The sequence below is a fragment of the Nannospalax galili genome, unplaced genomic scaffold (genome assembly GCF_000622305.1).
Source record: "Nannospalax galili isolate Female #2095 unplaced genomic scaffold, S.galili_v1.0 scaffold974, whole genome shotgun sequence".
In the NCBI taxonomy this organism is placed as follows: Eukaryota; Metazoa; Chordata; class Mammalia; order Rodentia; family Spalacidae; genus Nannospalax; species Nannospalax galili.
Genome location: NW_008335438.1, coordinates 3,491,316 through 3,508,336, shown reverse-complemented (window position 1 = coordinate 3,508,336; position 17,021 = coordinate 3,491,316). Strand labels below are relative to the sequence as shown.

General features: G+C 41.9%; 1 non-coding gene and 1 pseudogene across 1 annotated transcript; both read left to right on the top strand.

Annotated features, from left to right (window-relative positions):
- Positions 1-17,021, top strand: part of LOC103731770 — a 139,571-nt pseudogene that overhangs the window by 253 nt on the left and 122,297 nt on the right.
- Positions 8,110-8,269, top strand: LOC115069829. The gene has a single exon (XR_003849060.1). It is a non-coding gene; the product is annotated as a U1 spliceosomal RNA (small nuclear RNA).

Below are 17,021 nucleotides of genomic sequence, written 5' to 3'. Positions count from 1 at the left end.
CGCAGCCTGCAGGGGGCGCCGGCGCGGCCTGGGGAGGCCCCGGCCTGGCCTGGCCAGCTGCGGGCGCTGGACGCCGGGGAGGCGGGGCGCGGGGCCTGCGCTGGGACCCTGACGGGAACAGCCACCTCCCTGCCCGCCCCAGGCCACTGCACACCGACTTTCTTGAGTCTTTGCCATTCAGCCATGCCCAAACTTCTGTTTCTCCAATGAAAAGTATGTGCTGATTTTGCAGAGAAACAGCCATCCAGACACACATATAGAATATACAGAACGGGTTGGAAGGCCGGGAAGAAAATACCAGTATTCCTAAAGCAAAACCAGACTGTGGGTTTAAATGCCAAGAATTCAAGAGTCAAATGCAGGTGAAATGGCTTCACTAGCTAGAATATCTTATCAAAATAGGAAGTGTCAACTGGTCAAATAGTGTAATAACTCGGTATAATCTGCAACGTTAGATAGTTTGGTGCAACAGTTCAGGGTAGGATTTTTTTTTTTTCTCTTTGGCTACCAGATGTTATTGGAAAATTTTGGTGAAGAAAACAGTCAGAAAGGGTTCTACAAGATGCTTAAGACAGATGAGGGATGCTACAATGTAAGCAATTAGCCTGCGGCTTCTTAAAATCTCTTAAAATACTATGCAACAGTGTATTAACAGAGCCTAGGGGAAATACAGCTCGAACTGCAGGCAGTTTTAAGTTGGGTTGCTACAACTTATCAAAGTCTCTGGAGAACTTTGTATTATGTTTCACCAAGAGGACCAGTAAATTCTTGATAGAGTGGAGTAGGTTTTGCACAAACAATAATGAAAATAGTATTTGTAGTTGAATTGGTTGAACAGTGGCCAGAAAAATAGAAAAGTTTGCTGTAGCTTTGAGGGGATGGGATAAGAAGGCAGGCTTTGGAGCTGAGAGCCTCCTTTAGACACCAGCTCTGCCCTCCCTGGGTATGAGATGTCGCTCTAGTGTCCTCACCTGCAGAAAAGGATCTACCTCCCGAAGTTATGAGAATTCATATATGTAAATCTCTTAAAGAGAGCCCACTTCATAGTAAGTTTCAGAGGCGTTCGTTTTTGTCAGTGAAATTAGTAATACTATTTAACAACTGGGATTCAAGCTCCAAGGAGGAGGCTTTGTCTTGTCCTGGTTTCCTTTTCTTTGCTTGTTCATCCCTGCTGGGTTCAAAGCAGGGAAACATGACCTTAATTTTCTATAAACTAGAATGTAGAAGGCATCCTCTGATAGTTGTTGAATATTGAAACGTGTTCCTTACTGAATTTAGTTTCCTTGTTCCTGCTTCAACCTAGAGCACATAATGTTTATTATTATCATTAGTATCATTTATGCCATTGAAGATGTTTGGTCATATTATTAACCATAATAATTTTCCTGGCCTAATTATATAGCATTTTGTATTTCCAGAATGTCTTACAACCACTACTTGTATGAGGAGATCCCTTTAAAACACTTAGAATTGTTTACAATTGATGCCTAATTTTGAATGCTTATTAGAAGTACAATAAAATATATTTTTCCTCTGAATTAATATCAAAATGATTCATCTACCTGGTACCTAATTTTCAGGATGCACAAGTTAGCTACAACTACTTCTGCCTCCCAAGTGCTAGGATTAAAGGCATGCACTACTATGCCAGGCCAATATTTCTATTTCTTATTCTCATCCTAGAATGCTTGGAGTGAGACTAACATGGCCCACCTGGTTCATGGCTACAGCTGGACCTACCTCAATGGCAGTGATTTGAGAAAAATCAAGAAACGGCTATCCTTAGTCTTGAAAACGCCTTATTTATTTGAAATTCCTCAATTGGAGCTCTTATTTATTCTGTTAGCTTAAGACAAATAATAAATTTAGTCTCTTTTAGAAACTGAAAAATACAGGGCTGGAGAGATGACTCAGCAGTTAAGTGTGCTTGCTTCTCTTCTAGGGACCTGAGTTCAGTTTCCAGCACCTCCCAGGCAGCTCCCAACCACCAGCAACTCCAGCTCCAGAGGACCCAGTACCCTCTTCCGGCCTTCATGGCACTTCCACACATGTGGACTTGGATGCAACACAGACACACACACACACACACACACACACACATATGTATGCATGCACATGGGTACAAATTTTAAAGGGGAGGGCTAGAGAGCTGGCTCAGTGGTTAAGAGCACTGGCTGCTCTTGTAGAGGACCTGGGTGTGGAGGTTTGAATGATAATATCCCCCGTAGGTTCCAAGTATTTGGACATTTTGTCCCCAGTTGGTGGTGCTGTTTTGGGAAGTCTTAGAAGGTATGGCTATCCTGGAGGAAGTACATCACTGGGGGCAAGCTTAGAGAGTTCTTAAGCCTTGCTGGATCTCAAGTTTCTCTCTTGCTCCCTGTGGCTGCTGAAAGAAGTAGAGCTTAGCTTCTGCTCCTCCTCCAGCCACCTCTGCCGTGATGCCTCCCCATCAAGATGGACTGTAATTCCCCTGGAACCATAAGCTCAAATAAATTCTTCCTTTCATAAGTTGCTTTGGTCAGTGTTTCTATCACAGAAATAGAAAAGTAACTAATACACCAGGTCTGGTTCCCAGCATCCACATTCTGGTTAACAACCACCTGTAACTCCAGTTCCAGGAGATCTGACACCCTCTCCTGACTTCCTGGGCATTCTATGCATATGGTGCACTTACATACATGCAAGCAGTACATTCAACACATAAAATAAAAATAGATCAATGAATCAAAATAAAACCCCCTTAAATACTAATAGGAGAGATAACCATTAAACTCTATCATTCATTATACCTCATGGTGAATGAATTTGTTAAATTGTCTGCTCCTCTCCCCAGTGCTTTATTTTAATTTTTTATGTGTATGCATGTATTGCCTGCATATAGGTAAGTGCACCTGTGTCGTGCAGTGCCCTCGGAGGTCAGAAGAGGCTGTTGGATCCCCTGGGACTGGAGTTACAGACAGTTGTTTGCTGCCATGCGGGTGCTGGGATTCGAACCCAGGTCTTCTGCAAGAATAACCAGTGTTCTTAACCTCTGAGCCATCTCTCCAGCCCCCCGCCCACTTTTTTTTTTTTTGAAACAGTTGTTACCAGACTCTGAAGTACACTGCTTGATGCTTTAAAAACAAAAGCAAAAACATTAAATGACTCAAAACAAAAACAACAGGAGACAGGAATTGATACAAGGAATAGGGTTTATTTCCAGTTTTGGCCAGAACTGGGGAGAGAAAAGCTCCCAGCTTCCCTCTGCTCTGCCTGAGGCAGTGTCACCATTCATAGAAAAGATGAAACAAAAGGCAAAAGATACCACTGTATAGATTTAGCTGATGATGAGTTGTCAGAACTGTGAGATTAGCCCTTTCCTGGAGGAGGCTCCACTTCTGGCTGTTCCTCCTCTGCCTTCAGGGCTTTGGACCATTCTTACTGTAGTAGTAGCGGGGATTCTCTAGAGGAACAAAGCCAATACAATGAATATTTATTACCAAGGGGATTTATTAGAGTGGCTTACAGGATATGGGCTGGATAGTCCAACAATGGTTGTCTGTATGTTAGAGAGGCCGAGAATCCAAGAGCTGCTCAGTCCATACGGCGGGCTGCTTCAGTAGTCCCAATGTGGCACTGAAGGCCCGGAGGATTTCTTCTGGTCCTGGTTCTCATTGGAAAGCCAAAGAAGCTGGATTCCAATGGTAGCAGAGTGGATCTGTGCACCAGTAAGGAGCAAAGGCAGGCCAAAGCAACACTGTTTTCCCCTCAGACCTCTTCATATCTGGGCCAGAGGCAGGTACTGCCCACTCTAGGAGAGAGACTTCCTGCCTCAGTTAACCCTTCCAGGACACCACACAGACTCACCCAGAGACCTGTCTCTCAGTTGATTCCAGATCCAATCACATTGCCAACTGAAATTAGCTATCACATTCACCCTCAGCATGGAATCACTTGGTGATTTTTAAATCTATTTAGGGTCCCTGTTACACAGTCTTTTAGCCCAGGTTGTCCTCCAACTCACAATCCTGTCTCAGCCTCCTGAGGGCTGGGCTTCCAGGCATATATCACTATGCCTAACTGTTAAATTCTTTTCTAAAATGAAGTTTAATCAGTGATAACACAGAAAACTCCTGAAAATTTAAGTCTAGTTACTGTGGAATTGAGAAAAAGAGAAAGGAAATGGTTAGATAATACTGATTTCCAATGCTTGGTAGACTTCTGGGTAAGTGTGTGGGTGGAATATAAAAATGTAGTACCACGCCCTCCACCCAACCCTGCTAAGATTTGAATAAAAGAATTTCTTAAGGTATAAACCCAAAAGGACAAATGAATTTTGAGAATTGGATAATAAAGCATTAAGGCAGCGACAAAGCCAGGACTTTAACAAAGTAATGTGTTAACACATCCACAGAGCCTCTCCTGATTCAGGAGTTAGTGACAATTGGTGCTGTGGTTTGAGTGTGAACTGTCCCCATAGGCTCACGAGTTTGAACACTTGGTCCTCGGCTGGTAGTGCTATTTAGGAAGGTTATGGAACCTTTAGGAGGTAGAGACTTGTTGGAGGAAGTGTATCCCTGGGGACAGCTTTGAGGGTTTATAGCCTCTCCCTCCTGTTCTCCCTCTCTGCTTTCCTTGTGTGTGGATGGAATTTGATGACTCTGCTTCCTGACTGCTAGGCAGGCCGGAAGCTCTTGATGCCGTGTCTTCCCTGTCATGATGGACTGTATTCTTTCTGGAATTGTAAGCCAAAATAAATCCTTTCCTTCCCCCAAGTTGCTCTTAGTTCTGGTTTTTGTCACAGCAACAAAAGAAAAACACAACAGTAATTTCATGGGAAAATGGCTGAAGTAGGACCAACAGTGGCAGGACAGATGAAGTTTGTTCAGAACTGGTTACACCCCTCCCTGCTCTGTGAGTCAACTGATGGTCCGTTTACAGTCCTGGTATAAGATGACTTGGTCTGGAGAAGGTGGAAATTCCTGGGGTGATGGGGAGAGAAGATGAAAGTAGACATTGCCTATGTTGAAAAACACACCTCCAACCCTCCTGCTCCTCTCACCTCCCAGAATACTAACATCAGCCTGATCCTTCCAGATGGAAGAAAGGAAAGGATTCCTGTGGAGAATCTGAAATTTGAAAAGACCTGAAGATACTGACAGGGAGCCCAGTGACAAGCTCCAGCCATGTGCTCAGAGCACTCAATCAGTCTTACCAGGCAAATCTCCTCATGGAATCAAACACCACAGGGTCATCAGAAATGTGAGAATTGCATATAAGATTAATTATAGAGACCAAAAGAGAATTATGGTGAGAGAAAGAGAAGGAGACTTGGAACATCCCATAACTGTTTGTATCAAACTGACAGAGCTGTAGAATAAACCTTAAGAAAGAAAGAATGAAAGAAAGAAAGAAAGAAAGAAAGAAAGAAAAAACTATCAATAATACTCTCTAAGAACAAAAGATAAAGCATCTATAAATAGGAATGGTCTGTTATTTCTAAAACAGCATTTATCGACCCATTAAGGAATAATTAGAAATAATATGTTTTTAAAATAATGTAAAAAGAAAGGATGGAAAATAGCACTTCCCAAAATACAAAATCTGCATGTGATTCACTTGTATAATTCCAGAACTTAGGAGGTAGAGACAGGAAGATCAGGAGCTCAAAACCAGGCTGGGCTACATATAGAATTTGAGGCCAGCCTGGGCTACACAAGACCCTGTCTCAAAAAAGCAAGAACAGGGCTAGAGAGATGGCTCAGCTGTTCAGAGCACTGCAGTTCTTACAGGGGACCTGGGTTTGGTTCTCAGGACCCACATGGCGGTTAACAATCATCCATAACTCCAGTTCCAAGGGATCTTCTGGCTTATGTGGGTATTGTATGACACAGGTGCACTTACACAAATACAGGCAAAACACTCAGACACATAAAAGTAAAAATAAGACAAAAAAAATTTAAAGCAAAAACAAAATAACAAAAGGCCAGCAAAATGATAGGTGAGGGCTTTTTTTTTTTTCCCTTTTTTAAATTAGAGGGCCTATGTAGTAGGTTCAACACCTGAATAAGAATAGAGGAAGGAAAATAATTAATTAATAATTCAGTATAATTTTATTAATGTCAAAGACATGAGTTTCTAGATTGGTAGCATCCTTTAAATACCCAAACAATGTTGGGTGTGGTGGTACACACCATTGATCCCAGCACTTGGGAGGTAGAGGCAGGTGGAGCCCTGTGAGATGGAAGCCAGTTGGGTCTACATAGTGAGTTCCAGACCAGCTGGAACTACAGGGAGACCCTGCCTCAATAAACAAACAAACAAAATAATAATGATGATGGTGAAATAAAAAAATAAACATAACAACCAGAACAGTGGAGGAAGATAAATTCACTCTAGTGGACACTATTGCAAAACTTAAGAACACTGGGTTCAAAGAAAGATCCAAGAATACTTCTAATGAAAGGAAACGAAAGCAAGTTCATAAGAGCATCAAGAATCATGCACTTCCCAGCAGAAGTACAGAAAGTAAGAAGGCAGAGGGGTGATGCCTTCAAAGTTCTGAGGTAAAAAATACTTTCAGCTTCAAATTCTATACCAAGACCAAGTATCAACTGAGTATGAGAATAAAGTAAGTCATTTCAAGTGTGCACGATGCTGACATTTTGTCCTATCTTGCACTTGTCTTGGGAAGCTATGAGATGTGCTCCATCTAACCTCAGGGAGAAAACCAGGGGGCATTGGCAGGTCAGGGTGGTTCTGAGGATGACAGAGGCTGGGAGAACCACCAAGCAGTGCAGATGAGAACAGGTCAGATGTTTCCAGGGGAGATTTCCCAAAGAGGAAGCCAATAAATGCAACACTAATGAGTTGGAACAGAATTTCCAGACAGGAGGAAAGTCTGATACTGAATTAGTGATGAATACCAGAGCTAAGTAACAGCAGCAGAAAAAAAGATGAAGAGAAGGAAGAGGAGGGGGGAGGGAAGTAGATTATGGTTGACACCAAGAAGAATGAATGCTGTGCTGTGCAAGAGCAAACAATCCTAGTCTACATGGCCCAGCTGGGCATATTTACAAAACCATTATAATGTAAACAGCAAGTACTGGTCCAGTAAAGACCATAGCGTCGCCATATTCGGAAAATGAAAGATGGAATGGGGTGTGTGAGGAAAAAGGGCTAAATCATCATCAAGTCAGCACAAGACAAGACTGTCAATAAGTAACATAAGGCTTGGAGAGACAGCTCAGTTGTTAAGAGCACATACTGCTTTTGGAGAGGACCCTAGTTCAGTTTTCCCAGCACTCATATCAAGGGGCTCATAACTGCCTATAAGGTCAGCTCCAGGGACCCAATGCCTTCTCTGGACTCTGCAGGCACCTGTACACACACACACACACACACACACACACACAATTTTTTTTAAATCTTTATAAAAAAGTAATGTAAACCTATAGTCCTAGTTTGTTTCTCCATTGCTGTGACAAAACATTCTGACCACTACCAATATGGGGAGGAAAGGGTTTATTTGTCTTACATCTCCTGGGTCAGTTCATCAGGGAGCCCAAGGTAGGAACTCAGGGCGAGAACCTGGAGGCAGGAGCTGGGGCACAGGCCGTGGAGGAATGCTGCTTACTGGCTTGTTCACTGGTACCTGCTCAGCCTGTTTTCTTATACAATACAGGCCCACCTGCCCAGGGGTGGCACCACCCACAGTGGGCTGGGCCCTCTCACATCACTCAACAATCAAGAAGATGCCCCTCAGACATGGCCACAGGCCAGTCCTATGGAGGCAATTCCCAATTGAGGATCCCTCAACCCAGGTGTGTCAAGTTGACACTAAAGCTATCCAGCGCACATATTATTCAAAAAAAGGAAATAAATAATGAGAGCCTGCTCTCAGTGTTGAAAGGTTGCCTCTGTGAAGCAGGAAACTGGGAGTTTGGGAGGAAGGACTGAAGCTTTCATAACAAATCTGGTAAGCTCTTGACTAAACTGTTTGCTGGTATGAAGCAAAATTTGTTTGGCAAGGGGCGAAACTAGAGGCAGGAAACCATTTTAATGCTTTTGTGAAAGTTCAGATAAGAGGTTATAACCTGTGGGAGTTATTATTCTATAAGAATAGGAAGGGTACTTACCTGATGGAGAAGACACCATGATCAAAAAGGTTTTTCCCAGGATGAGGCTTATCCATTGCACTCTGGGAGTGTTGACCCCTATGATTTCCCAAATGTGGGAAATTTGGCTGAATGATTTGTGGTAACAGGAACTGAGTTTGCACTTTCCCCTTAATAAAAAAAGAAATGGTTCTATTGGAAACCAAGGTAAGATCAACCAAATTTTTTAGATTATAAAAAGCATGAATGAGAAGACAAAGCTACTCCTGGAGCTGGCCACTTGGATGGGTTTAGTGAAGATGTCATTCAATGAGATCATGAAGATGGAGACATAGAAAGAGAATGAGGGGCTGGGGAGACAGCCTAGTAAGAACATGCTCGCCATGTAAGCATGAGGACTTGAGTTCAATCCCCAGAAACCATGGGAAAAAAGTCAAGGGCAGGGTCATGTGTCAGTAATCTCATCACCAAGGAAGTGGAAACAGGAGGATCCCTGGGGCTTGTTGGCCATATTATATATACATGTATATATACATATATACACACATATATATACATATATACATGTATATATATGTATATAAAGCTACTGAGAAAGACTGCTGGCTTCTATGTACAGATGCATGCTTACACCACAAATGAGTACCTACATGTATGTGTGTACACACATACACACAAGAAAAAGGAGGAAGGAAAGAAGAGAGAGAGTTGCTTTCATTATGTATGTTTGATAAGCTGCTCAATTGCGTCTCTGTGGAGATGTTTTGGATTTTCATTGTTTGTTTGTTTTTTGACAGGGTCTCCCTAGTTCCAGTCACTCTGTGAACCAGGCTGGCCTTGAACTCACAGAGATCCGCCAACTTCTGCCTTCTGAGGGCTGGGATTAAAGGCATGTGCCATCATGCCTAGCTGATATATGTTTTGAAGTGATAAATTTAGATTAAGAAGTTAGAAGGGAGAGCTGGTCTTGGAAAAAATAGATTTGATAATCATTTCTAAAAGAATAATTCATATACAAAAATGAGTGAGATGGTTAGTAAGAAGTCAAAGAAAAAAGACAGTCTCTGGAATGAAGGGCTGGAAATTAGAAAGGTATTTCTTTTTTTTTTTTTTTCTTTTTTTGGTCTTAAAGAGCCATCAGAAGTAAGAAAACATATTATATGAACGTTCAGAGAGAAGTGCATTTCAAAAATTGAGCAGCTGGACTGAGTTATAATGCTGAGTTAGTACTGGCTACAGTCTTCACCTTCTGAAGGCAATTCTATATTTGTCCCAAGTTATGATTATCATTTAAAGTGTCTCCCAATAGGCTTATGTATTTAAGATGTGGTCCTACATCAGAGAATCCAGTCATTGAGGGGTGACTGGATCATAAGAGCTCTAACTTCATCAGTGGGTTGATCCCTTGATGGAGTCACAATGTGAGGTTGTTATTAGAAGTGAGACTGAGTTGGAGGAAGTAGGTCACTGAGGCCATGCCCTGAAAAAAATAATACCTTGCCTCCCCAGATTTCCACCCACTTCTCTCTCTTACACACTCAGGCACACTGTTTCTCTATTTCCTAGGTTTTATGAGATGAGCCACCTCTTCCATTACATCCTCTCTCCTGTGATTCTCCACATCACCACAGACCCACAGTGGTGGTGCTCAGTGACCATAGTCCGCTGAAACCTCTGCAACTGTGAAAGAAAAGTTTCCCTCCTTTTTATCACAGGGATGAAAGTGTAACTAACACACTACAGAAACAAGAAGAATCAGATGGATCTTAGAAACTTGCATAAAAACCATGTAAACTGGGGTATTCTGCATCTATTCCCTTAGTCCACCTCTGATGGCACTTCTGTGCAAACTCAGACCCACCACAGACTCACCGATTAGTGACACCTCATTTCCATGCTCCTCTCTTCAGAATTTTTTTCCATGCAAAAATCTCTATGCGGGAACACCTACTTTTCCAAAAGCACAATGGAGTTTGCACCCACTGGGATGACTCAGCTAGTGGGGGCAGAACCTAGTGGCTGAACATTTCAGGGTCCTGTCCATCATGTGGACAGTTCTGGGAAGAATTCTGAAAAGTGCTTTGAACACTTTGCATGAGGTCCCAATGAGATCAGGTACCCAGTGACCAGCCTGGGGACCTCACTATGCCTCCTACACCTTTCCTGTGTCTCTCTCTGCCCACATCCTCACTTCCTGTGATCTGGAGTAAACCACTTGCTCTCACGTCTTTATTTTCAGCTCTATTTTTGAGAAAATCCCCTGTGTGAGTTGAGGTGGAAGAAACCTGCTGGGGAGGATGAGTGACACACATTGAGTGCGGGCTGAAGAAGACGCACCTTTGCTATCTCCTCTCCCACACAGACTTTACAATAACAGAAACAATTCCAGAAAATGGGCAGAGCCCTGTTACATGTGACTGCATATATTAAAAAAAAAAAAAAAAGCCCACGTACATGTTGCTGAAAGAAATGTCTTTGTTAAAGAAGTTGCCTGGGGTAGCTGGAAAGATGGCTAAGTAGTTAAGACCTGGGTTCAGTTCCCAGCATCCATAGCAGACAGCTCACAACCACCTGTAAGTCCAACTCCAGGGGATCTGACGCCCTCTTCTGGCCTCTGCAGATATCACCACACATGGAATATATTCATAGAAATATGCACATGATACACATAAATAAAAAAGATTTTTTTTTAAAGAATTTACTTGGGATTCAGTTAGGTCCAGTATGATGGCTCCAGGGTGACTCCATGCTCATAACTTTCTGAACCACCGTCCAGTGCAGTCACACTCAGGTATGTGATGGCCTCATGAAGGTGCTGGAGCTCTAGTTTCAAGTATTACGCAGTAGTGGGAGGAAGTAGAGAAAGAGGGCTTCCCGTCTCTCCCTTCGCAAGTGCTTTCTGAGCGTTCCACACCTCTACTTACATTCCATCCATCAGAACCCACTTTTATAACCACAACTAAAGATTAGGAAAGAAAGTCAGGAAACGAAATGGTCAATTCTGGGTAACCACCAGAAAAATAAGCTTGTGAGGTACAACAATCAAATTCAGTGCATTTTTTTCCCCTCAATGCAATGGGATGCAGGAAAGAGAGATAACCAAAAAGAAACGCGAAGTAATAGAGAAAACATATGACTAAGCAGTGAATGGATTTAAAACACCAATTGAAATCCAGATGGCAGACTGGATTTTAAAATAGCACTTAAAAGTTTTTGAGATTTTATCTTCTGTTAGCATGTAACACAATTGGTTTCACTATGGCATTTTCACACCTACTTTGTTCTTACTCATTTCCACTTCCTTCTCCCGTGCCGTCCCCCTCTTGCTGGCCCCATTCTTCACACACGATGGCCTCCCTCCACCCTCATGTTATTACATGTATTCCTTTACTTTTTTCCCTGCCACTCCTTCCCTTAAGATCTGGCCTTCCCCTCTCACAGTCCATATTCTAGAGGGGAGTGGATTTAAATCTAGGATCTTTATATGAAAAAAACAAAAACAAAAGACATGATGTTTTTCTTTCTGAGTGTGACTAATTTCACTTAATAGCATGATTTCCAGGTGCATCCATTTTCCTAAAAATGCCATGATTTCATTTTTCTTCACAATAGAACTTTGCTGCATATATATACCTCATTTTCTTGATTTATTCATTGTTGATGGACATCTAGACTGGTTCCATTTCCTAGTTATTATGAACCAGGTAGCAATAAACCTGGATGTCCAACTATCTCTGTGGTAGCACTTAGAGTCTTTCAGTGTACACCCAGGAGTTTTCTGGCTGGGTCACGTGGTAGTTTTATAAAAATAGCACTATATTTTCTAAAAGAGATATATTTTAGAAAGGAAAAGATAAGCTCATGAAGGAGTAAAAGAAACTATACCAGAAAAATCTGAACGGAAGTAAAAGCAGGACAATAATCATACCAAACAAAATAGAACCAAAGACGCAAAATCACGAGAGAGTGTATAGTAAAATAACAGTAGATCAAGAAACATATTTATGCTCATAATACATTTAATTGTATAGATACAAAAAATATGTCAGGCAATAACTGACAGAACTAGAGGAGAGATTAGAGAACCAATTCATGTGCTGGGAATTCATGCCTCATATAATCAATCAAGCTCAGAAAATGAGCAGAGATGTAAAACATTTGAATAACATAAGCAGTAAGTTCCAAGTTAACTTTTACGGAGAAATTTATGCTCATCAAAGAAGCCACATTTTCAAGCACACACGGAATATTTACTCACCAAAAGGGAAAGGAAGCCTAATAAATGTTTGAAAACGTTATTCATTTTATTTTATTTTTTTAGTCAGCATACAAAGTATTGGGTTTGATTGTCACACTTTCATATGTACCATTATATTTAGTTCTTCTTCCTCCCACTAGCTCTTTTGTCCTCCTTCCCTACTTACCAGTCCCCAACCACCCCCTCCCCCTGAGAGCCCCTCCTCTGCTTTCATGGCATGTACATTCTATTACCTTTTGTTTTCTTCCCCATTCCTTCACTTCAGAGCTCTCCCTCCCCTTCCATAGTCCCCTTCTTTCAACACACACACACACACACACACACACACACACACACACACACAGAGGTTATATCCAAGTGAGAAAGACCAATAACAAATATATAATAAAATTTCATGTTTTTTTAATATTTATTATTTTCATTTTATATGTATGAGTGTATTGCCTGCATGTATGTAAGTGCACCCATGTCGTGCAATGTTGAGGAGGTCAGGAGGAGGCATTGGATTCCCCTGGGACTGGAGTTCAGGATGGTTTGCAGTCACCATGCAGGTGCTGGGAATTGAACCCGGGTCCTCTGCAAGAGCAGTCAATGCTCTTAACCACTAAACCATCTCTCCAGCCCTTTAATGCTATATGTGGTGGTTTGAATAAGTGTCCCCCATTGACTCCAAGTATTTAAACACTTGGTCAGTGAGTGGCACTGTTTTGGGAAGGTCATGGAATCCTTAGGAAGTGTGGCCTTCCTTGAGGAAGCATGTTACTGGGGGCAGACTTTGAGGGCTCATAGCCCATTCTCAGTCTGTTTCCTTCTGCTTCCTGCGCCTGCTTGAAGATGCCAGTGCTCAGCTTTCTACTCCAGCTGCAGGATGGTTTGCAGTCACCATGCAGGTGCTGGGAATTGAACCCGGGTCCTCTGCAAGAGCAGTCAATGCTCTTAACCACTAAACCATCTCTCCAGCCCCATAAAATTTCATCTTGTAATTTAATGCTATATGTGGTGGTTTGAATAAGTGTCCCGCATTGACTCCAAGTATTTAAACACTTGGTCAGTGAGTGGCACTGTTTTGGGAAGGTCATGGAATCCTTAGGAAGTGTGGCCTTCCTTGAGGAAGCATGTTACTGGGGGCAGACTTTGAGGGCTCATAGTCCATTCTCAGTCTGTTTCCTTCTGCTTCCTGCGCCTGCTTGAAGATGCCAGTGCTCAGCTTTCTACTCCAGCTGCCTCCTGCCACGCCTCCCCATCATGGTGGGTTCTTATCCCTCTGAACTGTAAACCCAATAAACTCTTCTTTCTATAAGTAGCCTTGGTCATGGTGTTTTATCACAGCAACAGAAAAATAAATTATATGAAAAATAAATTTGAGTAAGAGGGTAGAAGAAAACTTGGGGAGATACTGGTTTAAATTGAGTGTCCAGGACTATGGGTGTACTTTAGTGTGGTAGGGCACTTGTCTAGCCTGTGACAGGTCCTAAGTGCTATATCTAGCACAGCAAAAGAAAGAAAGAAGGAAGAAAAAAAGAAAGAAAGAAAAGAAAAGAACAGAAAGAAAAATAAATCATATTAGGTAAGTGCAAAAATAAATAAATAAGATTGGCAAAGAAATACTCTCTTGAGAAGGTGCCATATGAAAGGAGCAAGGGAAATAGCTATGTAAATAGGAAAAGAAAGTGAATTTCTGTCAGGGAGCAGAGTGAGTACAAATGTCATGATGGGAAAGAGTTTGGCATATCTGTGGAAGATCAGTGTGTCTGCAGTAAGCTGGCCATTGGGAAGGAAAGAAGTTGAATATATAATTAGAGAGGAAGCCAGAAGTCAGAACACATAGAACAGAAGTTTTGAACCCTGTCCAATCCAAATGTCCTCCTTTATGTCGTGTAAAAATGTTAACAAAGGCATAACAAAGGCATCCCATCATCTTAGAAATGCTCCACTTTGGGGAACGCTTAAAGGAAGATTTATTGTATATTCTTGTGGCATCATTTTTGGTCTTTCCTTAGTGGGACCAGGCCTCTCCATCAAACAAGAGCCCCTGTGTTCATGAGCTGCCAAAAGTCTAGACACTTGGTAAGATGTTTCCTTATGCTCTGTTAAGGTAGCTTGATTCAGCTCTTGCTGTCAGACCTAAGGTTTTACTGTTGTATTGATAAAATGATGCTATAGTAGGCTTTTTATTCCATTCCCATGTGCACCATGATCTATAGTTTGCCAGATCAAGACATTTTGTTTATTTGAATTAATTTCCGCTGCCATTATAACAATTTTTCCTTTTTTTCTGGTGCTTGGGTGTTGCGACATGGCCTCCAGCATTTCAACATCTCATCTGATGCACTGAAGTCAGAGTCATCTCAATGGCAGATCACCTACTGTCTGCCCACTGCCATAGAGCTTTTCACAGGTGTTGGCATTGCCCTCAGTGGGACATTTCTTGTGGCCTAGTGAACAGATGACTTCGTACACTTCCTGAAAGATGTAGTGGAGGGTGGGGATGCATGTTGCAAATGATAAATGACCTTCGCGCTCTTCTTTGATCTATGGGAGTATTCATCCATGTCCATGCCAAAAGTGTTCTAGCATGTCAGCTTTACGCAATGTTGAACCCAAAGTTCAATTAATCAACTAAGAAAAGTGTTAGAGCCAGTTCCACTCTCTCACACATTAAATCTAGAATCGCTTGTAAATACATCTATATGAGTACGTTTGGTCTAATTTTGACTTCTTTTCTCCCTGGAGTAACATTCTTCAAATTCATTCACAACATATTCCCAGACTTTTATCTCCCTATATACTAAAAAAATATGGAAAATCTTTCTACATATAAGCCATATGCTTCTGGGCTAAACTTAGCGTTCATCTCCTTAGATGGAACATGTTGAGATCTAATGCTAGTTATAAGTCTGGAGTCAATTAGGGTGGCCAGAGAAGATCTTGAGAAATACAAGCATCTCTTTGCCAGGCAACTTCCTCAAGAAGACCCGGCCTCCCCATCAATCAGGAGTTTTTGTTTCCATGAGCTTCCTTAAGTCTGGACATTTGGCAGGAAGTTAGTTTAGCATCTATTGATATGGCTTTAGGTAAGGTATGTAAGATCTTTAAGTAAAACTAGTCTTTTCAAATGCAAGAGGGAAGGCAGTTTCTGCTGATAAGACTCAGAGAAAACCAGGGATCCAAGGCTTACAAATTCAACCCAGCAGACCTTCCCCTGTGTCATTAGTTTAACATAAGAGATGTGGTAAGTCTGTGAATTCAACGGAAGTTATCACTTTACAACCCAAGAAACTGAATTAGAGGTTTAAGTTTTCAATAAAGTTTGACATTGTAGCTAAAAAAAGTTTAGTAATTAGCATAAGGCCACCATAGATATTCTCTAGTCCCTCGTGGCTTGGGATGAAAGTCTGAACTCTGATTTCATCACTTTCTTCCTGCACTCTCACCAGTATCATCAGAAGTAGCTAATTTAGTTCCCAGCACAGCACAAGCACACTAGTCAAGGGCAAAAGCCACTTGGTTCTCCAAGCCAGTTGTTTCAGTAGGGAGATCCTTTACATATCAGCTACATGTACTATTCTAAATCCAGACAATCTCAAGTCCCATTTTTCGGGTATATGTAGAGGCCCCTCTGCTAGCAAGAACAGTACTGGTGTCTGTCCTCTATTTCCAGGGGATCTGATGCCTTCTTTGGATCTCTGTGGGCACTGCACGACACGGATGCACTTACATACATGCAGGCAATACACTCATACATATAAAATAAGTATAGTAAATAAAATTTTAAAAAAAGAAAGTAGAAACCAAATGATTCATTTCACTAGAGAGAATTCAGTATTAATAATATATTATACGGGACTTGGTGAACTAAAACAGGAAAAAGCTCACATGAAGTCCAGGGATGATAACTTGCAGAGGAACAAAGGAAAGACAGCGGTGTTCAGAAACTAGAGGCCAGAAGGAGGGCCCCACAGATGCTGAGGAAGAAGCATTGCTTGCCTGATACTGATATCTTAGAGGGACACCTTGAAGCTAGCTTTGGCAGTGCCAAAAAAATGTTAGACTGGAGCCAATTGTGCAGCCAGAAAGAAGTAACAGTGACATTGTTGAGGTAACCAGGACAGACTCAACACAGAACAGAAAGAGGCAGTCATCGCCTCCTTTCTTCTACGTCACCTGCCCCTCTAGCGCCCCCTATTGGCAGAACCAGACTAAAGCAAACCCTGGTTTGCAGAGTCCTCCACCCAGATCACAAAGTCAAGTTCAGATGCTCTCAGGCTTTCTCCTAAGGTCTGGAGCATAGAACTAAGAAAATGAACAGCAGACCCCAATCTTTTATCTAAAGGAATATTAACAACTGATGGCGGCTAGATGAGGAACAGCTGGCCTTCCTAAAACAAAGACCTCTAGATAGGCTGACTAGACTCACCAGAGGGGCAAGTAGCAGGGAATGGCTGGGGGTGTCGACAACACGGCAGACAGTAGCAGGGATATCAGAGTATAAGGGCTCTAGTGGGGGGAGGGAGGCTATGGGAGGGTGTCATCTGGGAAGTGGGTGTATAGTTGAATAAGATGGTTTGGTATGTTCTGTGTGATATATGCACACACCAAAAAAATCAACAAAATTTAAAAAATGTATTGTATTTGAGGAGGAAGCATGGGAATTTACACCATGCTAA